This window comes from Tursiops truncatus, chromosome 1, assembly GCF_011762595.2.
Source record: "Tursiops truncatus isolate mTurTru1 chromosome 1, mTurTru1.mat.Y, whole genome shotgun sequence".
In the NCBI taxonomy this organism is placed as follows: domain Eukaryota; kingdom Metazoa; phylum Chordata; class Mammalia; order Artiodactyla; family Delphinidae; genus Tursiops; species Tursiops truncatus.
Window position 1 is genome coordinate 38,799,866 of NC_047034.1, and position 27,255 is coordinate 38,827,120.

Genomic DNA, 27,255 nt, shown 5'->3' on the forward strand with positions numbered 1-27,255 from the left:
ATGTGGCACCTGGATCGGAGCCACCAAGTCCCCTTGGTCCCTGGCCACTGCACACGCCTCTCCTTTGCAGGGACTGCAGCCTCCCAGCCTTCTTTTTAAAGCTTCCTTTCATTCGACTTGTGGAATATGAAACCAGCAGCTCATGAGCTGTGTGGTGTTCCAGTAACAAAGTGTTTTCAATGAAAAGCGAGGAACTTGTGCGTGAAGAAAGCCAGATCCCAAAGCGGCCCCACGGAGAAAGATCATAGGATGCAGGCAGGGTGCTGAAGAGAAGGTGACTGCAGCCACCGTTGCTCCCGGGCCCCGTCAGCTTCCAGATCCTGTTGAGTCTGTCTCCTCACCATCTCTCACATCACCCTTTCCTTTGTTTCTGAAGGAAAGATATGCACCTTTGTCAGTAATTTGGGCTTCTTCCCTCATAGGGCTGTAGTGAGGTTTAATACTATATGCAAAACACTTAGCTCCGTGCCTGGGGAAACAGTGGGGACGTAGTAGGGGTTAGTTTTGTCCTTCCCCCGACCCCACTTCACCTCTGGAATCAGGGTAACAGGGTTTGAGGCCTGGCCCCTCCCCTTCCTGTGTGACTTTAGGCAGCTCACTATCCCTTTCTGAACCCTTGACGACTTACCTGATGCTGTCACTCCCTGCTCAGAACCAGTCAGTGATTCTCTTTCCTCTGTCAGAACCAGACTAATCCCCCCCCTGCTCGCCCAATGTCCTGGGTCCACCACAGTAGGTCTCAGGCTCCCTTTCCATCTCATCTCACCATTATTCTCCTTTGGGTCACCGCCAAATGGGTCTAAATGCTGCTTTCTGTCTTTCCCCCATTCCCTGGCTTCCTTTCTTGGCTCATGTGTTCCCTGTGCATGAAGTGCCCACCCTGCCCCCACATCCAAGTCCTGCTTCGCTCAGGTCCATCTCAGATGCGGCCTTCTCCACGCTCAGCATAAGTGTCTCCATCTTGGGCCCATTGTCTTGTTTTTAACAGGCTATATGTCAATTATATCTCCATTTTAAAATAAGGTAATATTTATTCCATTAAAAAAAAAGAGTAGAGCAGTGGACTGAGAAAGTTCCTTTTCCTGGTGACAGAGCTGAAACCAGTATCTCTAGTCTGACGAACCCAAGGACATAGAGCGTAGGGAAGTGGTCGCCTGAGCATTTGGCGCCATTAATTTAAAAACATGTTTAACGAATACGTTTTATTTCTCAAAAATGTAACATGACTTAGTAACCATCTCCCTTTTTCTTCTTTTTTTTTGACTCGTGAATTTGTTTTTATTTTTATTGGGCTATAGGGGATGGGTTGGGAAATATCTCTGTAAGTTGTGCCCTCCTAGGGGAATGTCCATTCTCATTTTCCTGCAATAGCTTTCGGAGCTTTTTCTTTTTCTTGGAGCTGCAGGTCTTGCTGGCAGCAGCCTCTTCAGGTTCACTGCTGAGAGGCTCCTCCTTAGAAGAGAATTTCCTCTTTTTCTTGGGGACCCTCTTGTTTCCTGACTCTTCAGGGTCACTATCTGGTTCCTCTTTGGGGAAGGATTTCTTCCTCTTGGTAGGACTTCCACTGCCAGCTGTCTCTTCACGATCACTACTAACCAGCTCCTCCTTGGAAAAAGATTTCTTTTTTTGGGGGTTTGGAGGAGATAGATGGGGGTCTTCCATTCCATTCTCCTGAGGAGCCTCCTGGGGCTTTTGCTTCTTCGTCTTTTTGGGTCTTTTCATCTGTCTCCTCACATTCCTCCGGGGTCCTACTGCTGTTTTCTGAAGATGCAGGGCAATCACAGCTAGCCTTTTCTTTTCCTTCTTCAAGCATTTCTTCTCCTGCTTCTCCGGCTTCCTAGTAATCTCAGCAGCCGCTTCCTCTGCCTGAACCATTGCCTCCTTCATGACATCCAGATTCTTTCGTGGAATCTCTCCAGTCTCATAGGACAGCCGCTGCTCAACTTGTTCTCGAAGCTTCTCCCCAAATACACTGGTAGGTACCTCAGAGAAGCCATCAATTTGCTGCATTTGTTTGCCAGGAATTGGGAGATGCGGCCTCTGTTCTGGCAGCTCCGCGGCCAATGAAGGTAGAGTGGAAAATGAGTCCATATTTTGGGGTGTTACCCCTTGTCTTCAGGGCTCTGGAAAGTTGGTCCCTGTGCTGGGCCCAGGGAATCACTCAGACACCAGGACTGGCCATCACCCCCAGAGCAGAGGCCTGTACAGGTCAGGGAGCCCTGGTCAACCATCACCGTGATCCTTTTTTCTTTTAATGCATTTATTTATGCAACCAATTAAGTGGTCTAAGCACTATTCCAGGAGCTGGGATAAAAGCAATGACGAGCTAGACAATACCCCTGCCCTCCCTCGGCTTGCCCTGTGTGGGTGAAGACAGAGAAAACAAGTAAGCAAGCCCTGTAATGCCCATGATGTGATGGAGGAGCCAGGTGGGAGAGCTAGCTCCCTTCGATAGCATGGGCAGGAAGGGCCTCTTGGAGGCGGTAGGTGACCCTGGGTAAGAGAAGCGTGAGTGGGAAGAGGCTTCTGGGGGAGATCTGAGGCTGGACTGTTTCAGGCAGAGGGAAGGGCAAGCGCCAAGGCCCTGAGATGGGAAGGAGCCCCTTGAGGAATGGAAGGAGGGAAGCCCGTGGGGCTGGAGGGTGTGGAGCAAGGAGCCAAGGGTCCAAAATGATTCTGGAGGACGAGGCGACGGCCGGACGGTGAAGAGCAGGGTCTCTTTTAGATGCGGTAAGAGCCATTGGAGGGTTTTCAGTAGGGGTGTAACAGGTCTGTGTCAGGCTTAGCTAGGAATTTAGTGAAATCGTGATCTTTGAACCTCAGCCATTACCATGCTGCTCTACCGTGAGCTGGAGCTTGGTGACCCAGGCCTGTCCATGCTCCTCAGGGAAGTTTCTTTGACAACCAGCTGCTGTGAAAGCTACTCTGTGTTGAGTAACAGTAGCCCTAACTATCCTTTAATTTCCTTCTGTTTACATTTGCTTGGTGTGTTGTAAAAGGTGTGATTATACATGTGGACATGAACCTGGAGGCAGTTAAACGATGGTGGAACCTGGCAATAGGCATTTGGAGACCGTGGCTTGGCTCTGGGAAGGCCACCTGGGGTGGTGTTTGTAGCTTTCTCATGGGGACAAGTAACCATCTTGCCTCGTGAGCTCTCGGTCCTTCACTGTGGAGTCTCTGAAGGTCCAGTTCTTAACCCTCCGTGCTCCTGTCTTTGTGCCGCTCCCTTTGGATGTCGGCCACCCTCAGGACAGGAGGCCTCCTCGATCTAAGTACAGCACTGGTCCCCCACCTTGGGGCTGCCTGGAGGAGAACTCCATCTGGTTCGCTCATGAGAGCTGTTGCATAATGAGTTGGTATATTCTCCCCTCATATTCTCGGTTGGTACATTCTCAGTTTTTGTCACAGACTGAACCCCTTCCTGGCTTCCCCCATCACAATCACTGTCCAAGACAGCATTTCTCTTCCCCCAGACTCCAACACCTGGAGTGATTTGTAGTCTGTTCCTTCCCTTTGTAGAATCTTAGGATGGAAGAGCCTCGATGATTAAGCCTCACATTACAATACTTTTCAGTTCTTAGAAGATTTCTCAGATCCACTCTTGCTTCCTTCCTACTGCTGCCACTTCTGAGGAAGAACTTTCCAGAATTGTTCATCTTCATGGCTGTGCTATATCGAGTTTGTTAATTAGAAAATCCAGATTAAAAAAGAAAAGAAAAGAAACCCTTCACGCTCTAAGAGTCAAAATGCATAATTCACTTCCCACCATACATAGCTTCTATCAATATAGATGTTCTGGTGAATAAATGTATCCTTTAAAAAATTGAAAAGAGCCCCTGGTGAATTAATTGAGAAAATTTGCAATATAGAGACATAATTTTAAGTGTACAAAGCTCTGGGTCAGGGAAGGATGCTGCTGAGTGAGATGGGCTGTAAAATCCATGGTCCAAACCAGTACAGATGGGGTATTTATTCAACACGGCATTTGTTAAGTGGTGGTGGTGTTGCCTTTTTTTTTTTTTTTAATTTATTTATTTTAGTTTTGGCTGCTTTAGGTCTTCATTACTGCCCGCAGGCTTTCTCTAGCTGTGGCGAGCAGAGCGGGGGCTTCTCTTGTTGTGGAGCACGGGCTCTAGGCACGCAGGCTTCAGTAGTTGCAGCATGCGGGCTCAGTAGTTGTGGCTCACGGGCTCTAGAGCACAGGCTCAGTAGTTGTGGCGCACAGGCTTAGTTGCTCCGCAGCATGTGGGATCTTCCCAGACCAGGGCTCGAACCCGTGTCCCCTGCATTGGCAGGTGGATTCTTAACCACTGCACCAACAGGGAAGCCCGGTGCCTTTTTAAAAAATTCTTTTCCTAATTTCTGACCTGTGGGGCTTCTGCACCAGGTAGAAGCCAGAAACTTGCTTTCCTTTGTCGTAAGAGTCTCCTCCCCTCTCTTTAGCTTTTACTGAGAATGACATGTGGAGGGAGGGGGCCGTGGAATGCATTCTGGTGATCCTGGCAGCAGTGCCGTCCAGCGTGGAGAGGCAGATATCTGGCTGGCCGTTCCCCTGAGCCCAGTGGTAGGCACGGTAGGGTCCCCATCAGAGCAGTGGTGGTGTGATTTGACAACAGTACCTGACTGCATAGCCTCCAAGCCTGGCTTTGAGACCCTCTCTCAGAGATTGTGCAAACTGCTGGTCCTTCCTTAATCGATTCCTTTCATATTAAAACTAACCAGAGTGGGTTCTGTTACCTGCTTCTAAAGTATCTGATGTAGCTGCTTACCCAGCGATGTTTGGGATGTCTCGCTCGGCAGGGGGAGTACATGATCTTTACTTGGCTTTGCCCATGAGCCGCATCGATTCCACACTCCAGATTTAAATAAAATTGCAGTTATTTTTGCATCCGTACCAGAAGCAGCCTGTGAAATAGAAAGGGCATTGGATCAGATACAGAAGGCCGTGGCTCCAGCCTCCCTTGCTGCTCTCTCGCTGCAGTGATTTTGTGCCCGTCACTTCTCCTGTTGGGGGCCTTAGTTTTCTTCTTTGTAAAATGAGAAAATTATACCTGATAAACTCTAAGGTCCCTTCCAGTCTCGGCAGCCTCTGATGAGCAGCTCTGGTGTTTTTCTTATTAGCGAGTCGCTCCTGTTCAGATCTGTGCTCTTTCATACGGCAGCTACTAGCCACCTGTGGCTATGTAAGTTTAAATGGTTTAAAGTCCGGCAAGATTACAAACTTTGTTGTTCCTTAGTTGCACCAGCCACATTTGAAGTGCTTATAGCCACGTGTAGCTCTCATCTTGGACAAGGCAGATATAGCACATTTCCATCATCACGAACGTTCTCTTGGCCCACACTGGTCTACATGATAATGCCATGTGTCTGCTCCCTTTGTAGAGGTGCTGGGTGTTCAATTGTATTTCTGCCTGCTTAGTTGAAAGATCAACATGCATCTTATTAGCCGTTCAGCTTGCCCCAAAAGGACCTCCTTATCTACTCTTACCCCCTCTCAACCTCCCCTTTGTCCCATCCGTACTCTCCCCCCATCTTAGGGATGGCTCCCCACCCATATTAACCAATGCAGAAACCTTGGGGTCCGTCTGGAAATGCCCTTCGTCACCACCCTTCACGTCCCCCATTTTGGTCCCTAAGTTCTGTCAGTTCCTCCTGTTAAATATTAACCGAACGTGCCCTGTTTTCCTCATTTGTACTGTGTGCACCGTAACCGAGGCCCCTCATCTTCCGTTTCCCTTCTATTGTGAACCTCACCTTTACTTTCTTCCTCATTCCACCTGTCCCCTCAGCCCAGCCATTGAATCGAAACACAGTTTACAGACAAACCAACAAAAGGCAGTTTTAATCAGCCATTTTCCTCCCTCCACTGCCATGTATTCAACTGCCTTTTCCTGACTTAACTCTTAGCCCCATGAGCAGCCGCATTAACTTCTTTCTGTTCCCTGAACAAGACTCGCTCCTTAATTTTCTTCTTTCTTTTTGTGCGTGTTTGCTTCCCTCTTCCCATATAGGCCTTCTCAGCACTGGGTGCAGAGGTCATGACCTCTCTTGCAGAGCTCTTGCTGGCTCCCCTGGAGGAGTTAGGTGCTCCCCCTGGGGCGCTCTGCCATCTTGAAGGTCACAGTTGGTGGCTTGGGGTTCAGGCTCCGGTGTTGGGCTGCCTGGGTTTGAATGCTGGTTGCATCACTGTTGATTCTGTGACCAACTTGACAGCTCTGTGCTCGACTTTCCTCATCTGTACAAAGAGTATTAGTAATAATACCCAATTCCCAGGCTCTTTTTGAGGATGAGGTGACATTGATATATTTAAAGTGCTTAAAATAGCACTCAGCATGGAGTAAGCACTTAATAATTGTTCATTTTTGTCACCATCATTATACTTCACTTGACTCCTTGTTCATCTGCTGGGGTGATCGTAGACTGAATGGCAACACCAAGTTTTTTTTTTTTTTTTTTTTAAAGAGAAATCTAGGATGGTGCTTTCTCTTCGGTTTGATGATTGACATGTAAGCTCCGTGAGCTTGCTTTCTCCTCCATTTTCCTTTGAGCACCTGGCAACAGATGGTGTGTCCACGGGATGGATGTGAACAGGTGGAGTTGGCTGTAGCCCAAACCCAAGCCAGCTCTAGCACTTACTAGCAACGTGACTTGACTAGCAAGTTTTTTCATATCACGGCTGCCGTTTCCCCATTTGTGAAATGCTGCTATTAGGAGGAAAGTCGGGCACTTCAAAAACATGAGTTAAATCAAGCAAATCAATACCACATGGGTGAGATCAATGATTCTAAATGCAGGGATCCACTCATGTATCGTCAGATCATTTTAGTACCTACTGTGGGCTAGAACACAGTAGGAAGCAAATAGAGACATGGCTCCTGCTCTCATGGAGCTTAGGGTTCGGGAGCAGAGAGCCGTCTGTGGGACATCATACACGTTTGTGGACAAGTATAGTAGCCAGTAGTGCCAAGAAGGAGACACGTGGTCCTACAAGTGCGTAGGGCACTTGACCCAGGAGTGGAACGGGAGCTCCCCGGGGGGAAGGCTCCCCAGGAGGCAATGCTGAGGTGGAGGGAAAAGTATCGTCAAAGAGCAGCGTGCATTCCAGGAGGAAGGACAGAAAGAAGGTCCTAGTGGTTGAAGCGCAGAGTGACGGGGGCACAGGGAGGCTGGGAGGTTGTCCTGGACCGGGCCATGCAAGGTCTTGAGTGCTGTTTTTCCTTTTGAACTGTACGCCCTCCTCCTCGCTCTCCTCTGCATTGATTCAAGTCCTTGGATGCTGAGAATGACCACCTTAGCCTCTGTGTGCATCCCTGCCTGTTGCCTCACTCTCCTCAAATCCACCCTCTACTCTGCCGCCACAGATGCCTCAAAAGGTAGGTTGGGTCCTGTCATCTGTTGAAATCCGCCTGAAGCTTTCTCCTCATCAGGCCATACAAGCCCTGTGAAGGTCTGACCTGCCTCAGCTCCCACCACTTACCCTCCTGCTGCCCTGGCACCAGCCATAGTCACGCCGAACAGTGTCGCCCTAACCGGCAATGCTCTCTTTGGCTTTTATATCCTCTCCCGAAAGTTCTTCCCCTTCCCCCTTGCTTCCAGGCTGTTTCCTACTCAACCCTTCAGTCACAGGCCATCCATCTTCTGAGTTGCCTCTTCTGAGTTGCCTCCTTGCTCTCCAACATGTATCCACAGCCTCTTGTGATTTCTTTTTCCTCACAGCTCTTACCCCACCACATCAACATGGCACACTTCTTGTCTCCCCAGAGAGGCAGTGAGCTCCATGAGGACCATTTGTGATGTCTTTTTTGTCTATCAACATCTCCTGAGACAGGACCGTTAACTGGGGGGGGGGGGAAGTGTTGATATGTGTTGGTTAAAATAAGCTCCACTGAATGCTGTTTGAAAGATCAAAGTCAGGCAGGGAAACAACCTAACTGTCCACCAACAGAGGAATGGATAAAGAAGATGTGGTACATTTATACAATGGAATATTACTCAGCCATAAAAAAGAATGAAATAATGCCGTTTGTAGCAACATGGATGCAGCTAGAGATTATCATACTAAGTGAAGTAAGTCAGAAGGAGAAAGACAAATACCATATGATGTCATTTATATGTGGAATCTGAAACATGGCACAAATGAACCTATCTATGAAACAGAAACAGACACACATAGAGTACAGACTTGTGGTTGCCAGAGAGGTGGGAGGGAAGGATGGACTGTGAGTTTGGGATTGGCAGGTGCAAACTATTATATATAGAATGGGTAAACAACAAGGTCCTACTGTATAGCACAGGGAACTATATTCAATATCCTGTGATAAACCATGATGGAAAAGAACATAAAAAAGAATGTACATGTGTATAACTGAGTTACTTTGCTGTACAGCAGAAATTAACACACCATTAACACAACTGTACTTCAATAAAAAATTTAAAAAAATATATAGTCAGGCTCAGATTCTAAGCAGTAACTTGGAAATGGGTGACTAAAGTTTGCTGGGAAAGTGTAGCTGTAGTTAAAAATTACTTACGCATATGTATCCTAACACATCTGAAGTCCTCACTTAGACAATGGAATTGATGTACTGAAGGGAAAAAACCTTCAGCAGAAAATGCATAGTGTAGCCTATTAATGTACTAGAGTGGGAGGATCTTTATCACTAATATGTCAATAATACTAATAATACCAACATTTAAAATGATGAAAACTTTTATGTCAATTAGAGAAGATTCATTTGCATTCAGAAAACCTCTACCCAAATGAGAAGAATGTGTGAAGGGACAGTCAGCGAGCTGGGAGTTGGGCATACCCTGCAGTCTGTAGGAAAGAGGAGTTGCTGATGTACCAGGGAGGAGGTATGATGCTCTGAGTCAGGGTAGCGATTTTCTTCTCCATCATTTCTTTTGGGGGATTGTCAAAATCCTGGTGTGCTCGTGGGAATATGTTACTCCTTTGAACGTGACCTGTTCATAAGTGCAGCCTTGGAACATTGGGGATGTTTCCAAATGTTAGTCAACATACAAGATCACGGTCTGTTGCAATGAGGATGATACGTGCTGTTGAGTTGGTGGACATCAGACAGAACATCGAAGCAAGCACACCTGTGAGGAAAGGGGTCGACTTGCTATGGGGGAGGGGCTTGGTAGGGCACCAGCCTAGTACCAGGAGATCAATGTTTGCCAAGAGTTGGGTACAGTTTGCTTCCTAAGTAGAGTGGACATTTGCTCCATCCTCTGGCTACTCAGTAAGTACCTTTTGAACATCCTTCTGGCTTTGGGAAATGTCTGGCCTTCTGAACTCTACCTCCTCAAAGTACAAGTCAAAAAGTCACTTTCTGCGTCTCCCTGGCAGCCAGTCCCAGAATATATTACAGGCTCTGCCAGTCAGATGCATCAAAGGGGTGACTTTGATTCAGAAGGCAGTCAGGAGAGGCGTCCCACTGAAGTGTTCCTCGAGAGGGTGGCCAGTAGCATCTGCAGTAGGGCCTGCAGGGGCTCTCTGGTGAGTCCGTCATCTCCCAGCCTGATTCACTGGTCCACCCAGATGTTCTGTGACCTAATGTCCTTAAGAAATTTCGCTTCTGCTTCAGTTATCTAGAGTGCCTTCTGTTGTTTACAACTAAAAACTCTGAATGGTATGGGAGGCTATACAAATGGACGTGGCCAAGGCAGCTCTGTCCTCACAGCAACTCAGTGCTGACCAGAGACCATGGGAATCTTGAGGAAACTGGATACAGTTTCATGCTTTTGGTTGTGCTGCCAATTCAAGGTGTTTCTGGTGTAATGCGAGGCACACAAACTTGAAAAATCTCAGGTTATATAAAATGGCACATAAAAAGATAACAGGACTTACGGGAAAAGAGAGTTGGCTAGATCACCCCAAATCTATGAAACTCCATCCAGAACACGAAGAAAAACAACAATCCTAATAAGGATGTCGGCTCAACTGGAAAGTCACACTGAATTACTAAGAAATAAATGTTCTAGGCAGTATCAGCCTTTACCTTAAAAGGTGACGGTACCTTGATGGAAGGGGGATAGAGACTGCTGAGTTCTGAAGGCAAGGTTAGAGGCGGGTGGCGAAAAGTGCTTGTAGGCTTCACACAGATTTGAGTGATGACTGAGATGGATGGCTGCGGATCCTTGCTTTGTGATGTTCTTTTACACTGCATCTTCGAGAACTGTGCCTTATGTCTGTCTGTGACAGAGCATGTGGCTCTACTAGGCTAATAGGAAAAAGGGGCGGGATGAATGGGTACCTGGTACAGTAATGTAATCAGCTCTGTTAGTGAGTTTTGTGTTCAGATGCTTTTACTTGGGGCTGAGTATTAACAAGCTAAGAAAAAATTACATATAAACAGACACCATTTGTGTTTTGTATGGACGTTGTTCTCCTATTTACCAGTGACATATGGACTATGGTATTTAGGGAAACGTGTGCTATAGTAGACGAGAGTGTATTTGAGAGTGTTCCATAAACCTGAAAATATGGAAGACGCTGGGCCTGTAGATAAAGGGACTGTGGGATAAAGGATCCCCAGCATTATTTAAGAGGAGGAACCCCAGGAGAAGAGTAGGCTGCTTTATTGCTGAGGGCAAGAGATATGGCCTGGCATAGAAGTTAGAGGCACAGGCTGTGGACAGACCACCTGGGTATGAATCCCTCCTCTCCCATGTGCTAGGTCTGAGCCCTAGTTTGATCATTTGTAAAATGGAGATAATGAGGATACTGCCTTAAATGTGTTAATGCATGTGAAAGACTTGGGGCAGTTCCCTAAATGACAGCCATTGTTGTTGACTTCTCATCTATCTGTCTACGATCCGATCTGCTTCAAGGGTAAGGAGAGAAAGCTCGCGTGAAGTACTTCTCACAGGGTCTAACATGTAATAGGCATTCGGTCCACATTTGTTGAATTTGGATCCAGTGAGAAATATCCACATAGACTGCAACCAGCACAGTTTCCTTTCCTCCTCCTAAGTCAGTGTGGACACTGCTTACTGGCAAGGACCGGATGCTCTGTATTGAAAGGACAGATTCAGGAGCACATTCTGGACTGGAGGGCTGTGTGTGCATCCCGGGTGCTTGAGAGTAGTAACATAAAATCCCAAGGGAAGGTCAGACCTTCAGAACAGAGCCTGAGTGGAAGGAATTTGCCTCCAGCCTGATTTCAGTTGCAACCAGGCCATTTCAATTAAAAACACTTTAGATGCTGGAAGCCACAGCGTCTGTTTCTAATTGAAAGGTTATTTGCAGACAATATGTTCTTCACAGAGTGACATTTGTATGTGTTTATTAATACAGAGTCTATTGCAGTAAAATCCATTTTGGAAATGGAAATAGATAATTGTTTTTGAACCTTTTAATCATTTTTTAAGCCAAACAGTGAACTGGAAAGCACTTAGCCGAGGAAGTGCATCTGATTACGCAAGCAAATTACTCAGTTGGGATGGGATGCAAATATATGCTGTCTCCTTCTGTTCTATCAGGGTAGGCAGAGGGGAGAGGTTCCTCATTTTATCTCTAGGTTCTGTGACATTTTTTACTCACATCTGATGCTTTAGAGCCCCGCGATTCTAGTCCTGGCTTTTCCATTCATTTCATGGTCTTGGGAAAGTCACTTTACGTTTCTGGGCATCAGTTACTCATCTGTAAAATACCTTATGATTTAAAAGGTCTCTTCTAGCTCTGACCATATGTAATTGTAGGATTCTGTGCCTTGGTGAAAGTGGACAGATTCCTGTGAGCACTTGAGCCATCCAAGAACACTGGTCTCCTTGATGCCCCAGACTGGAGTTAAAGATACTAGATTTTCTGTTTTATTCACTATGCACAGAGCTCCTACTGTATGCAGAGTACATTAAGGCCAGCGAGGGGGCAGAAGAGTAAGCAACTGCTTAAATTTCCTGTGGTCTAGTTGCAGAGGAAAAGCAAACATTTATAACATAGTCAGGAAGATTAAGCCGGTTAGAAATGCCAGTGCTCAAGCTTTCCCAGTTGTTGTGGAATATTGAAGGAAGAGTGTCCTAGTGGGAAATCTGGGGAATTGGACAAATTCCTAAGGACAATATTTATAACTGAATGATGGGACTTGGTTTTCTACTCTCTTTGCTGAGCCAAATCTAAACTATTTATTTTCTTTCTTTTTTTTCTATTTTTAAAAATTTTGAAGTATATTTGACTTACAATGTTGTGTCAATTTCTACTGTACAGGAAAGTGACTCAGTTACACACATAGATACATTCTTCTTTTATATTCTTTTCCATTATGTTTTATCACAGGATATTGAATATAGTTTCTTGTGCTATACATTAGGACCTTGTTGTTTATCCTAGACTATTTATTTTCTTTCTATCATTTTTTTAAATATAGTTGGGTGGGTCTTCCTCCCTTCCGCTTTTCCTTGAGTGTTTGAAAAGCCCATGGCATCTAGTATAGCGCTTTGTTTAATATAAATGTCTTGAATGGTGGAATGCCCGCCCCCCTGCCCATCCTCACCCTGGGCAGGACTGGGTTAGATGATCTATGCAGAAGAACTTGGTACCCTTGTAAAATATCTTTAAGGTTAATTACCAGCCCGTTGTTCTAACCCACTGGGTTGTAATCTTGTGGGGACAGGGGACTGGATAATGTGGCAGTCTTGCTGTTTTCTAAGGTGGAAGAAATATGCCCTGCTTTCAAGGATCTAAGAGAAACAGATATATAAAAATAATCGATGTTTCGTAGCTGATGATTCTCTGGACATTGGCTGGAATCCCTGTGGCTGGGGGAGGGAGAAGAGCAGGAAACCAGTCAGCTTAGTGTACAGAAAGCTCTGTCCACACATCAGACATCAGACCTGGACTGGCCTTTTATAACAGAAGCTACTTTGAGGGATGCTCTTGCTGATGTGTGTGAGGGTCTGTATCTCCTTATGCTGCATCTGCATGGGAAATACAGCAAAGGTTTTGGTTGATTTTTTTTTTTTTTTGGAGGTGGGGAGAATCCCTGTGTCTAGCATACCCACGGGTGTATTTCCAAGAGCCAAAGAACAAAGACACAAAATAAACAATGTTCCAGATCAAACCAAAGTGACAACCACAGAAAACATGTAGAAACGCTAAGAGCGTTGCAACCAGTAGCATTACCCACCGTGGTTCTGAATTACAGAGCCCAGAAGAGCATGTTGGCAGTGGGCGTTGAGGTCTCTAGGCTAATTCCAGCAATTACTCAGCCAGCAGCCAGCTCCTTGACTCAGAGAGAGCTGCTGCAGAGAGGCCTGGAGTACCGGTGTGTCACGTCCAGCCGTGCCTCCTGGGTAACTGCTCTGGTTCTCTTAAAGTGGCAGAGTTTTTTTTAAATGTTTTCTTCCCTTTAACTGGGGAAAATACTTTTAGAGCTTTCGTCAGGTAATCACTGAAGCCACTGCTGTTCAGTGTACAGATACCTATCTGAAGGCGCTGAGACAGCTGTATAAATGTAGCCCATTCCCGCACGCAGACCCACACCGTCCACCACCCATGCAGCCCAGAGGCTCTGAGTCCTGTTGGTTCAAAGCTGCTGCTGGTATTCTGAGGATGAGTTTCGGAGCATCTTTCCGGTGCTCTTTCAACCCCGTTTGTCTAATTAGACAAAATGTGTCCTGTTCGCCCCAGTTTCCCACTGGGGAACCCAGCTGTCTGCTGTTTCTGTGTGTGTCTACCCCAGTCATGCTGCATTCAGCACCCCTTTACTGCTGGTGGCCTGGGGGCTTTTAGTGATTGTGTGTCTCTCCTGCACTGCATCACCTGATGGGAAGACCAAAGAGGGCAAAAGCTGTCCTTTCCCATTTCAGCTGGAGAAGGATTTGTGTATTCTAATCAACAGAAAATGAATGTAGCTGGGGCATTCAGATAAGGGATGTGGTGCTAATACAGGTGATCGGGAGAGTAGCAAAGGCCTCTGTCAAAGAGTTCCCCCAAGAACTACTGTCTAAATTGGACCCTTGCTAAGATATAAAGCAGGATTTCTCAACCCTGATACTAGTGACATTTTGGATCAGAAACATCTTTGTTGTGGAAGGATGCCCTGTCTACCATAGATGTTTAGTAACATTTCTGGCCTCTAGTCACTAAGTACCAGTAGTAGCCTCAGTTGTGACAACCAAAAATGTCTCGAGACAGTGCAGAATGTCCCTGAGGGTGGGGTGAGGAGAGAAGAATTGCTCTTGGTTGAGAAACTTCTATAAAATAAAATACCATGTCTGGTTTTGAACTGTACCTAAAGAGGATGTGAAAAAGGTGGCTATAAGGGCTTCAAGTTTAAAATGATGTCTGCCTCTGGCTTCTGATACAGCCTCGCTCATTTACCCATGATGATGTCTGGAAAACACTGGAAGAGATGAAAATAAATACTGGGAAGTAGGGCTGGAATTCAGCTTGTTGTCAGAATCAATGAGAAATTTCCTTTAACATGGCACACGGAGCTGGTCTGAAAAAAGAACTCAGTGGCTCCTGCATACTGTGCTGTGCAGTGCCCTCGCCCTTCTCCTGGTATCTGTTCCACCAGTTTAGAAACACGTGGTCTGTCCCCACCAGAAAAGTGAACTGCCCTCCGCCAGTCCATAGCTGTTGTATTTTGTCCCAATACGGTTGTTCTGTTCCTCCTCCCTTCATAAGCACCTCTCTTTCTGCATTAATATGGAGGCTGACTGATGGTAATAAGTTAAGTAGGCAGGAAGTGGGAGATGTGAGATTGGACTGGCAGTGGTGCATTTCTGCTGGAGGTTAGAATGGAGACGGAGGGGCCCTGCCAACACATCGGAAATCATCATTTTAATGTGCCATATTGGTTGGTTGATTGGATGAGCAAGGAAATGGACTGAGGAAAGATGAGCCATATCAGAGAATACCCATGAGAAACTGGAAATGGACTGGGTGCTGACACCTCGTTATGTTCTTCATGTGCATTGCCTGAGAAGGAGCTTGGACTCTTGTTTGTTTAAGAAGACAGAGAACATTCTGAGGGTCATCTTTTAGTCTTGTTTGTGGTTTCCTTTGCTGTGTAAAAGCTTTTAAGTTTCAGTAGGTCCCATTTGTTTATTTTTCATTTTATTTCCAGTACTCTAGGAGGTGGGTCAAGAAAGATCTTGCTGTGATTTATTTGTAAATAGTGCTGCAATGAACATTGGGATACATGACTCTTTTTGAATTTTGGTTTTCTCAGGGTATATGTCCAGTAGTGGGATTGCTGGGTCGTATGGTAGTTCTATTTTTAGTTTTTTAGGGAACCTCCATACGGTTCTCCATAGTGGCTGTATCAATTTACATACCCAGAAACAGTGCAAGAGGGTTCCCTTTTCTCCACACCCTCTCCAGCATTTATTATTTGTAGACTTTTTGATGTTGCCCATTCTGACCGGTGTGTGGTGATACCTCACTGTAGTTTTGATTTGCATTTCTCTAATGATTAGTGATGTTGAGCATCCTTTCATGTGTTTGTTGGCAATCTGTATATCTTCTATGGAGAAATGTCTATTTAGGTCTTCTGCCCATTATTGGATTGGGTTGTTTGTTCTTTTGATATTGAGCTGCATGAGCTGCTTGTATATTTTGGAGATTAATCCTATGTCAGTTGCTTCCTTTGCAAATATTTTCTCCCATTCTGAGGGTTGTCTTTCTTCTTGTTTATAGTTTCCTTTGCTGTGCAAAAGCTTTTAAGTTTCATTAGGTCCCCTTTGTCTAGTTTTGACCTTATTTCCATTTCTCTAGGAGGTCGGTCAAAAAGGATCTTGCTGTGATTTATGTCATAGAGTGTTCTGCCTATGTTTTCCTCTGAGAGTTTTATAGTGACTGGCCTTACATTTAGGTCTTTAATCCATTTTCAGTTTATTTTTGTGTATGATGTTAAGGAGTGTTCTAATTTCATTCTTTTACCTGTAGCTGTCCAGTTTTCCCAGCACCACTTGCTGAAGAGGCAGTCTTTCCTCCATTGTATACTCTTGCCTCCTTTATCAAAGATAAGGTGACCATATGTGCATTGGTTTATCTCTGGGCTTTCTATCTTGTTCCATTGATCTATATTTCTGGTTTTTGCCAGTGCCATACTGTCTGGACTACTGTAGCTTTGTAGTATACTCGGAAGTCTGAGAACCTGATTCCTCCAGCTCTGTTTTTCTTTCTCAAGATTGCTTTGGCTATTCAGGGTCCTTTGTGTTTCCATACAACTTGTGAAATTTTTTGTGCTAGTTCTGTGAAAAAAGGTAATTGGTCATTTGATAGGGATTGCACTGAATCTGTAGATTGCTTTGGGTAGTATAGTCATTTTCACAATGTTGATTCTTCCAATCCAAGAACATGGTGTATCTCTCCATCTGTTTGTATCATCTTTAATTTCTTTCATCAGTGTCTTATAGTTTTCTACATATAGGTCTTTTGTCTCCTTAGGTAGGTTTATTCCTAGGTATTTTTTTCTTTTTGTTGCAGTGGTAAATGGGGGAGTTTCCTTAATTTCTCCTTCAGATTTTTTATCATTAGTGTATAGGAATGCAAGAGATTTATGTGCATTAATTTTGTATCCTGCTACTTGATGAAATTCATTGATTAGCTCTAGTAGTTTTCTGGTAGCATCTTTAGGATTCACTGTGTATAGTATCATGGCACCTGCAAACAGGGACAGCTTTACTTCTTCTTTTCCGATTTGGATTTCTTTTATTTCTTTTTCTTCTCTGATTGCTGTGGCTAGAACTTCCAAAATTATGTTGAATAATAGTGGTGAGAGTGGGCAACCTTGTCTTCTTCCTGATCTTAGTGGAAATGGTTTCAGCTTTTCACCATTGAGGATGATGTTGGCTGTGGCTTTGTCATATATGGCCTTTATTATGTTGAGGTAAGTTCCCTCTGTGCCTACTTTCTGGAGGGTTTTTTTTTTTTATCATAGATGGGTGTTGAATTTTGTCGAAAGCTTTCTCTGCATGTATTGAGATGATCGTATGGTTTTTCTCCTCCAGTTTGTTAATATGGTGTATCACATTGATTGATTTGCATATATTGAAGAATCCTTGCATTCCTGGGATAAACCCCACTTGATCATGGTGTATGATCCTTTTAATGTGCTGTTGGATTCTGTTTGCTAGTATTTTGTTGAGGATTTTTGCATCTATGTTCATCAGTGATATTGGCCTGTAGTTTTCTTTCTTTGTGACATCCTCGTCTGGTTTTGGTGTCAGGGTGATGGTGGCCTTGTAGAATGAGTTTGGGAGTGTTCCTCCCCCTGCTATATTTTGGAAGAGTTTGAGAAGGATGGGTGTTAGCTCTTCCCTAAATGTTTGATACAATTCACCCATGAAGCCATCTGGTCCTGGGCTTTTGTTTTTTGGAAGATTTTTAATCACAGTTTCAATTTCAGGGCTTGTGATTGGTCTGTTTAATATTTTCTGTTCTTTCCTGGTTCAGTCTCGGAAGGTTGTGCATTTCTAAGAATTTGTCCATTTCTTCCAGGTTGTCCATTTTATTGGCATATAGTTACTTGTGATAATCTCTCATGATCTATTAATTTTATAGAAAGTAATTTTATGGGTCCTTTTTTGAGTGATTAAATGCTGTAAGAATTTTTAGTGGTTTTCTTTTCTTCATAGTTAGAAAGAGTGATTAGAGTATCTTTTATATTACATGGCATTTTTCCTTTCAACAGTTGTATGTATTTTGTATTCTTTGCTCTTCTCCATATGAACTTTAATCAGAATGGATTCATTGTGTGCTATAATCTGCTATTATCCTACATCATGAAAATGAGTTATTTCCATCTCTGAAATATAATGCTGAATGTAATACATAAAAAAGTAAAAGGCAATATAGTTTTTGTTGATAGATATCAAGTTGTCGATAGATGCGAAGTCTGAATATAATTTACTTCTCTAGGGATTTATATATATAAAAAAATAATATTTAGCCATTGAAAAACAATTCCATTATAAAATAAAGGCCACATCACCCTACATCTAAGCGCAAGAGCAGACCTGTAAGGTTATTTATTGTAAGAAACAGGATAAATATTTAAAAAATTCTTTACTCAGAATGGAACAAGAAGATGGTGGTATATAGAAAAAGGAGTGGTAAGCCATACATAGAGGAGAAGAAGGGAAGAAAATGGAGTTAGGGGAAATAAGAAAGGATTATAGGAAGAATAAGGATGCAAACACATAATTAAAATTCACTTGAAGAATGTTAAGATCAGAATTGACACTTTTAGAATATGGACTCATATGTGGAAGGCAGTCTTGAGATGTTCTTCCACAATGTAGAAAAAATAGTAGAATATCATGAGAGGAAGTAGTAAATATAGAATAGCATTATTGAGGTTCCTGACGATGAAACCGGAACAATGAGAGCAGAAATCATTTTTAAAAAGAGAAAAGAGGGCTTCCCTGGTGGCGCAGTGGTTGAGAGTCCGCCTGCCGATGCAGGGGACACGGGTTCGTGCCCCGGTCCGGGAAGATCCCACATGCCGCGGAGCAGCTGGGCCCGTGAGCCATGGCCGCTGAGCCTGCGCGTCCGGAGCCTGTGCTCCGCAATGGGAGAGGCCACAACAGTGAGAGGCCCGCGTACCACAAAAAAAAAAAAAAAAAAAAGAGAGAAAAGAAAAACTTTTCTGGGCTTAAAAGGACTAACCGTATTACAGACAAAATACACAGAAAGGGAGCCATATGGAGGCACAGTCTGCCATAATTTTAAAATTCCTGAATCAAGGAAGAAAGTGTATAAGGATCCAAGCAGAAAACAGGGTTGCTTATAAGGAGGAAAAAGATGTCAGACGTCTGCTTGGTAACACTTCATGCCAGACACAGTGAAATGATGTAACCGAGTACTGAGAGGAGAAGACGGTAGTTCGAGAAGTTTATATCCAGTAGAATTGCCTTAATGTGTGAAGTCAACAGAAGGACTGCTCTAAAGATGCTTTGAGGTGCCTGCTGTGGTCAAGCCCTCTTCTCATAGAATCACCTTCAGCTCTAAGGACCCTGAGGAGTAGGTGGGCCCTTGAGCCATGTGACTTGCCATCTCCAGCTAACCTGGTGGGACTAGGAGTGGACATCTCTCGGAAGTAACCTGTGACTTAAGAGTTGGCTAATGGAGATGAGCGAGCCAATTAGATTCTTCCTCAGGGATTTTGGAGCAGAGAAAATGTGGTGGTTGGTTTGAAGACTGGAGCTGGGAAGTCACAGGGACGAGAGTATTGCTAGCACCGTGGCAAGTCAAACCATGTGCAAACTAACCTTCAGGGAGGGCTTCCCTGGTGGCGCAATGGTTGCGAGTCCGCCTGCCGATGCAGGGGACACGGGTTCGTGCCCCGGTCCGGGAAGATCCCACATGCCGCGGACCGGCTGGGCCCGTGAGCCATGGCCGCTGAGCCTGCGCGTCCGGAGCCTGTGCTCCGCAACGGGAGAGGCCACAACAGCGAGAGGCCCGCGTACCGCAAAAGAAAAAAAACACCTTCAGAGAGAAGCAGAAACTGGGAGGACGCAGAGAAGCTGATCGGGGGAGAGACAGGAGAAGAGACCAGGGTCAGAGGGAAGCAGAGTGGCCGTGAAAGGAGACAGGGTTGCTACCTCAGTTCCTTTCTTGTTCCCATGAAGCCCTTTCATCTTTCGAGTTTTATCCTGTGCCATTACAGTAAATCCTCTTGGACATGAGCAGGTGTCTCTTCCTTCCAGTCAAGAAAAGTTCTTACTACAAGGACATTTTCAGATAATCAAGGACTTATGAAGTGTGCCACCTTGGAACCTGGAATTGAAAAAGTTGCTTGAAGTAGAATAAAAATTATAAATCAAATAATAATGAAGTATGAAAAGTTTGGATGGCTCTGTGGGCCTCTCATCAGGCGTAATACTAAATTTATCCCTACATTCTTGAGGACACTCGTCATCTAGTGAGCCACCCTGATGTCTTAGCCACTCTCATGACAGAAGGTGGCAGAGGGTTTGGTGCTTCTTTTCACAGTGGCACCAGGATGAAACTTTAAAGAATGTTGTTAGGGATCCTTATTCCTAATTTAGGCAATAATCCTATAATCTGACATAAAGGATCTTCCAGAGCAGCTTCTCTCTGAGGTAGCATTTATCATCAGGATTTTCAGCAAATATTTATTAAGAACAGTGTGTAGGCTACTTTGTTAGCTAAAGGTTATCTGTTGATTAGAATGCTTGGTTATAAGAGAAATAATGATCTTATATGTTTATCATAGGGCATTATCTTTTTAAAAAATTAATTTAAAAAATTGAAGCATAGTTGATTTACAATGTTGTGTTAGTTTCCGGTGTACAGCGAAGTGATTCAATTGTACATATATATATATTCTTTTTCATATTCTTTTCCATTATGTTTTTATCATCAGGATTTTAATTGCATTTAAATATAACTATAACAATGTAGCAAACATCTACGACGTAGCCTGGGAAGAAAACTGGGGAAAAACATACCAAAATATTGACATGATTTTCTTTGATGGTGGGACAAGAAGTGATTTTTTTTTTCTTTTCTCTCTCTCTCTGTCTCATACACCACATATCCACACAGATGTTTGTGTGTGTATGTTTGCTTCAGTGAGTAAATGTTGATTTTTAAATGAAAAGATAAACTTTATATTATTAAAACATTTGAAAAAATACTGAGCAACATTTCCAACTAAAACCATAGTAATGACTTACTAAGAGCCTGCTCTTTGTGGGTACCGTGTTCAGGCTGTTTATAAGCATTGTCTCCCCAAATGTTGTGAATCCAACAAAGAGAGGGTGGGTTATTCCCATTTTCTAGAGTAGGAAACTCATGCTCTTTTTGAGGTTAAAGACTTGACAAGGTCTCACAGGCAGTAATTAGCAGGTCTGGGAATTTGAATCCAGATCCCTTCCACTCCCGAGTCCTCTCTCTACCCCACTGCACTGCATCTTCTGAATAAGCGAGGGATTGAGATGGGACTTGTAAACTTGTGTCACTGCACTGGGATTAATCACTATGAAGAGGAAAGAGAGAGAATCCAGGGGAGAATTGGGGAGAATCCAGGGTTTTGGAGGAAGGTTATTTAGAGAAACCACCAGGTATATGATATGGAACAAGTCATCGACTCTTCTCCCTTTCAAGTTTCAGTTTCTTTGTGAAACTAAGGTCTTGGGTCACTCAGTCCCTTGGCATCTTGCCACTCTTATGTTCTTGGGCTCATCTAAACAAGCACGCCAACCAGAATTGGGCTCGTTTCTTTGTTGTTGCTTGCTGTTCGTTTTTGCTTTAGCAGGGATTTGAGATGGGAATGAAAAACATGGGCAAGGTTGTAAAGTACAGTAGAGTTCAGTTAGAGAGTTTTATGGTTAAAGTTCCAGAAAGCAGTAATTATTATGCAATACATAATATGGGTTGAACAATGATTTGGAAACATGCAATTACTTTTTCATCTGAGTTGTACATTTTTTTTTTTTTTTTTTTTTTTTTTGCGGTACACGGACCTCCCACTGTTGTGGCCTCTCCTGTTGTGGAGCACAGGCTCCGGACGCACAGGCTCAGCGGCCATGGCTCACGGGCCTAGCCGCTCCGTGGCATGTGGGATCTTCCCGGACCGGGGCACGAACCCATGTCCCCTGCATTGGCAGGTGGGCTCTCAACTACTGCGCCACCAGGGAAGCCCCTGAGTTGAACATTTTTTATGGAAAATTCTAGTTTTTTCATTCTAACCAGAAATCATAACACATGTTCCAGTACTTTCCTTAAATGACACTAGTTACAGACATATTCACACTATAATGAGTCAATTGACCTAACCATAAGTTATTATCTTAATTTCTTTCTGTTTTTGTACCTGAATACATCATGTTCCACGTGTGTATTAAAGAGAACAATGGCTTAGGAGCCAGGAGATTGCCCCTACCTATCTATATAAAACTGGCCAAATTACTCTACCTATCGGGCTTCAATTTTCTCATCTATAAAATGAGTTGAACTGTGCCTATTCCAACACTCGCTGTAGCCTACAAACTACCTTTCCTCACTTTTTAAAGAGCTCTTGACTCCGCTTGACTGACAAAATACACAGAAAATATGACAATAAGAGCCAGCATTTACTGAGTACTCATTAAGTTTCAGGTACTTTCTGAGTGTTTTGTATGTGTTATTTCAGTTAAATCTCAGGACATCCTTTTGACGTTAGAGAGTACTGTTATTACTCCACTTAAAGTTAGAAAGCTCAGAGAGTGTCAGTAACTATATAAGGTTAAACGGCCGAACATTTACTCAAGTAGTTCAACTCCAGGACCTGAGTTCTTGGGCACTTTGGTAATATCAAGGCCACACGGGGGTGGTGGAAGGGCCCCTGAATAGCAGTGCATACGTGACTGGGGGTGAAGAGCTGCAGGGGTAGGTCTGTGCCTCTGGAGATGGCTTAGGGTAATCCCTTACAATTGGTATTTATGCAGTACCTGTGAACCCACCCTCTGAGAAAATGTACATTACCCATGAAGGTTGACCGTCCTCAAAAAGAATATCCACTTCCACGGGGGAACTTTAGAGAGCTTCGATGCAATCATCTGCAGCCTAGTCTGAATGAGTCAGACCGGGGTCCGCTCAGTATTCCAGGCCAGCCATGCGGCTCCTTGGTGATCATCTTCTGAGTTGGCTAGGGGAGTCTGTCAAGGTTTTTTTCAGTGGTTGCCTGTAGTGCCCCAGTGTCTAAACAGGGCAACTGACCAGTTGGTGGATTCGTCTCTCTCCTCCCCCTGCTTTCTCTTCCCGCTCCCCCTGGATGTCTTCCTGGCTGTTCTCTTTGCCTCCAGCCCTACTTTTTGGGTGGCAAAGGAAGGTGCAATTCAAACTGTTTCAAGATGGACAAGACGAGAAACTGTCACTATTGACAGGAATGATGCCTTTGCATCCTTATAGACCTTGACTATTCCGCTTTCCCATCTGCCAGCCTCTCCAGCCTGGAGGTGGGAAATAAACAGATGGGGGAGACTGGCTTCCAACTGCCTAGATGTCTCTTGCTGTCACTGAACGGTTACCCCTGGGTTACCACTGTCATGGTTATCCCACTGGGGTCATTGTGTTTGACAAACACATCTTGATTTCTCTCCAATCCAGCAAAAGCATTAGCTTCTTTTCCTGTTTTTGCCGTTCCAGTGTTAGGTGTAGGAAATTAATAAAATTCCGAAACTATTTTTACTGCTTCAGTGTTTTGTGTAAAAGAATCAATATTATCCTAAGTCATATATGTGTTGTATAGATATTGCATATATGTGTGTGATTCTGTATTTTCGATTGTTTTGTTCTACATTTGCAAAAGGTTTAGGGGCTGTTCTCAGAGGTGGTTGCCTATAGAGGTGGGTTAATGTGACACTGTTGCTCACAGGCAAGCATCATGGAGAAAATTAGATTTACTTCACTGTAATGACCAGAGTTAAGCAAAGGTTTTAATTTTCCTGTTCCAAAGCCTCTATAGAACCTCAGTCCGACTGAGAAGGGGGAAGCACATTTAGTGAGTCCATGATCAGGAAACGACAAAGGAACTTTAAAAAAAAAGCAGGTGGGTTTTGAAGGAAAAGAAATTCAGCACATTTCATAAAGGTAGGCTAACTAGAAGGATAGGAGGAGAAGGTGACAGGAAGGGCTACCCTCATGGGTGGGATGGTTCTCCATGCTTTATCTGAAAGACTGAAGGGGTTGCTCAAATAATCTCTCCTGACACTTCTAAACTCAGGTTTTATGAATTTTTATAATTGCATGTTTTCCCTTCTTTTAATTTGTCGTTAGGCTCTCATCATTTCTTCATAGGACCCTTCAATAGTCTTCTCGCTGTGTTTCATATTATCGCCTGTGTTCTTTTGCCCTTTCAGTCCAGCCTTTCTGCTGCCTCACTACCTTCTCAGAACATGGATCAGAGTCTCCTTTGAAAGCTCCCCTCCCTCTGCCCACAGGGTGAGGGTCAGAGGCCTGCCAATCAGAGGCTTTCATATTGGACCCCAGGTCACCTTTCCAACCTTACTTCTCTACACCTGCTTTCCTTACCTTGCACTTAACCTCGGAGCTGAAGTGGTTGTTAGTCCAGAACACATTGTTGACAGTTCTCCCCTCTGTGCCTTTGGGTTGCACATAGCGTATGAACTGTCTGTTAGATCCAAGATCTGTCTGTTCCGTGGTCCTTGGCCCTCTCAAACACCAGTCCCTGATAAAAGGACAGAGAAGGAAGTGGTATGCACTGCCATCCCCTCTATTCTCCCAGCACTGGTCCTGAGGCAGGATCCTCTCAAGCTCTTGGCATCTCCCTGGAGAAGGGTGTAGCCGTCAGTGCGCACAGTTTTCGTGACTTTTGACTGTGTGGGTTCCTGTCAAGTAACTTTGTCAAATATCTTCATCTAGGGAAAGTCAGAAGGGTCTGATGGGGTTCCAGGGTTCAGTTTTCTTACATGTGGGCCCCCTCCTGGTTCATCCAAAACATATTTAACTACAACTCATGACCTTTCCCCAAGATCTGATCTCTTCAAGAGTTGTTATCTCAGTAAACGGTGCTATTACTTCTCCTGCTACATGTACCAGACTGCAGGAGTCATGTCGGATATCTTGTCCTCACCTCCAGGTCAATCCATTACCAAGTCTGTTGATTGTTAAGTCCCTAATGTCTCCCAGATTTGCCCATTGTCTCCAAATCTCCATTGCTACTCTCACCTCTTGTCTGGGCAACTGAAATAATTTCTTCTGTGGTCAACCTCCATTCATTCCCCCAGTCCTACCCCATTTTTTTTGTTGTTGTTTGTTTGTTTTTTTGCGGTACGCAGGCCTCTTACTGTTGTGGCCTCTCCCGTTGCGGAGCACAGGCTCCGGACGCGCAGGCTCAGCGGCCATGGCTCACGGGCCCAGCCGGTCCGCGGCATGTGGGATCTTCCCGGACCGGGGCACGAACCCGCGTCCCCCGCATCGGCAGGCGGACTCTCAACCACTGCGCCACCAGGGAAGCCCCATTCTCCATATTGTAATGAGAATGACTTTTTTGAAACAGTTCTGATCATGACAACCTTTGCTTAAACACTCAGTGGTTTCCTTGCTTTGAAGATGAAGACAAAATTCTTGAACTGACCTGGAAAGGGCAAAGAGGTTGCTCTTGACCTCTCACCGTTCTTACCCCTCCAGCCTCAACTTCTGCTGTGCATCCCTCGCTCTCTGCACTTCAGCCTCATGAGTTCTCTTTCATTCCTTGCATGCACTCTTTCCCTTCCTGCCACAGGCGTTTGCACAAGTTATTCCATCTGCTTAGAATACTATCCCTCTCTCACTTGCTTAATAAACTTTCCCTTTAGAACTCAATTTAGTCATTACTTCTTCAGGAGAACCTTTTCTGATCTTCAAGTCAAATCTTCCTATTACTTCTCTCTAAATAGTATGTTCTACCTCTTTGGGGCCTCATTACAGTTTTTTATTTATTTGTTAAATGATTCAGTTGCTTTATTTCCCTGTTGGGCTGTAAGCTCCAATAAGCCAGGGATCATGTCTGGTTGTACTCATTATTAGATCACCAATACCTGGTACTTAATAGGTTCCTTTAAATATTTGTTGAAAGCCACGAGGAAGGACATTTACCGTACACTTAAGTTCATGTTGTTTTCTCACTGACGCTCCTCTTTTTCCTCCTCTTACTTAAGGTTCAGTCTAGATGCCTGATCCTAGATTATACTATCCTGGTCCTCAGCAGCCTGAATTACTCTGTGATTCAACTGATCCGTTCAGCTAACATTCTCTCAGTGTCTGCTGTGCCTGGCAATGCACTGCTCCTTGGGGATATACAGATGGAAAAGACATGGTCCCTGACACACATGACCCGTAGCTTACCAGAATGTGGTGTGACTAAGTGCTGTGCTCAGTGATAACATAAAGTGACAGTGAAATACAGAAGAGGGAGCATCAGCTCAGCCTGGGGAAGCCAGGGGAACGCTTCAGAGACTGGGACACAGGGGCTGGATGTGAAGATTTGAGTGTGATTTTGCTAAGCCTGCTGGGCGGGGGAAGAGGGCATTGTTGGAGAGGAAGCCGTGGGAGCAGAGGTGGGAAGACGAATGTGTGTTTGGAGAGAACGAGGTTCACTGTGGCTGGAGCAGAGGTGTCAGGCCCATGTGGAGGACTGTGGTTGTTACAGACCTGGGTTATTGGCCTCCTTAATCAAGAGAAATTGATGAGAGGCCAGACAAGAAATTCAGGCAAGGCTTTATTGGGGGCCCCTGCTGCAGCACAAGGAAGCGAAAATAAGCAACAGGTTCCCTTGCTCGCTTGCTTGCCCAGGGGCAGCGAGCTGGTTCTTTATATGGGGTGAGGGTAGGCGTGTGTCCATGGGTTGGGCCAGAGGCAGGGCTTAGGTCGTTTTCCCACCCTTTTGGTGGTGGTATGTGCCGGGGACATGCGCAGTACCCTGCTTTTACTCCGACAAGGTGCTTTCCCTCCCGCAGCTCTTCAGAAGTGGTGGTTGGGGTTTGGGTCTCTTTGTATCTTGTTGTCCATAATTTTCCCCAGCTGTGCATGCACGCATTTATTTCTAGTCCCTTATAGTTCCTTTGTATTCTGTTGCTTGAGGAGATGTTTGTCCAGGTGCAAGCACTGCAGCAAAGGGTCCCAGGTCACAGCCTGTCTCATGCTGAGAGGGGAGGCTTGAGGAACAGGCCAGGGAGCTGGGGCTTAACCCTACCCAGGCACTGTGGAGCCTCTGCATGGCTTTAAACACGGGATTAACAGGATCATATTTTTAAAACGATAGCCCAGTCTTAGTATGGAGAGTATGTGGCGGCTGGTGGTGGCAAGGATGGAGGCATAGTGATAGGTAAGAAGGTTGTTACAATGATCTGCGCCCTCAACGAGAAGGGCTTGAATCTTCGCCGTGGAAGTGGGAGGGGGTCGGATGGGGTGATTTGAGAAAATCACGAAAGTGGGAGAAACAGGACTTGATAATGAATGAGTCTTGATGGGTAAGAATGAGGGGAGAGTGGAGTCAAAGATGGCTTGGGGCTTTGAGTTAGAGGGAAGTGATAGATAACGATGCTTTGAATTGAGCTGGTCAGGACTTCTCTGGACTCTTTCAGATGGTCCCAGGTGGCCTTACTGGTCTGCAGATAGCAGTGTGGGTTGAAATGTAATACAGAGAATTAAATTTAATAGATTGCAAGAAAAAAAAAATATTTGATTCATAATCTGAGGACAGCCTGAGCAGAAATTTGAACTGGTTTTCTATGAAAAAGCAAGCTACTTGACTTGTTAATAGTATTAACAGAAAATGACAGGGGCAT

General features: G+C 44.6%; 1 protein-coding gene and 1 non-coding gene across 18 annotated transcripts in view; one reads left to right on the forward strand and one right to left on the reverse strand.

Moving 5' to 3' along the window:
• HHAT (hedgehog acyltransferase) overlaps positions 1–27,255 on the forward strand; it is a 368,333-nt gene that overhangs the window by 209,160 nt on the left and 131,918 nt on the right. The gene's annotated exons all lie outside the window — the stretch shown is intronic.
• On the reverse strand, positions 2,156–2,241 carry LOC117309984 (small nucleolar RNA SNORD86). The gene has a single exon (XR_004524262.1). It is a non-coding gene; the product is annotated as a small nucleolar RNA SNORD86 (small nucleolar RNA).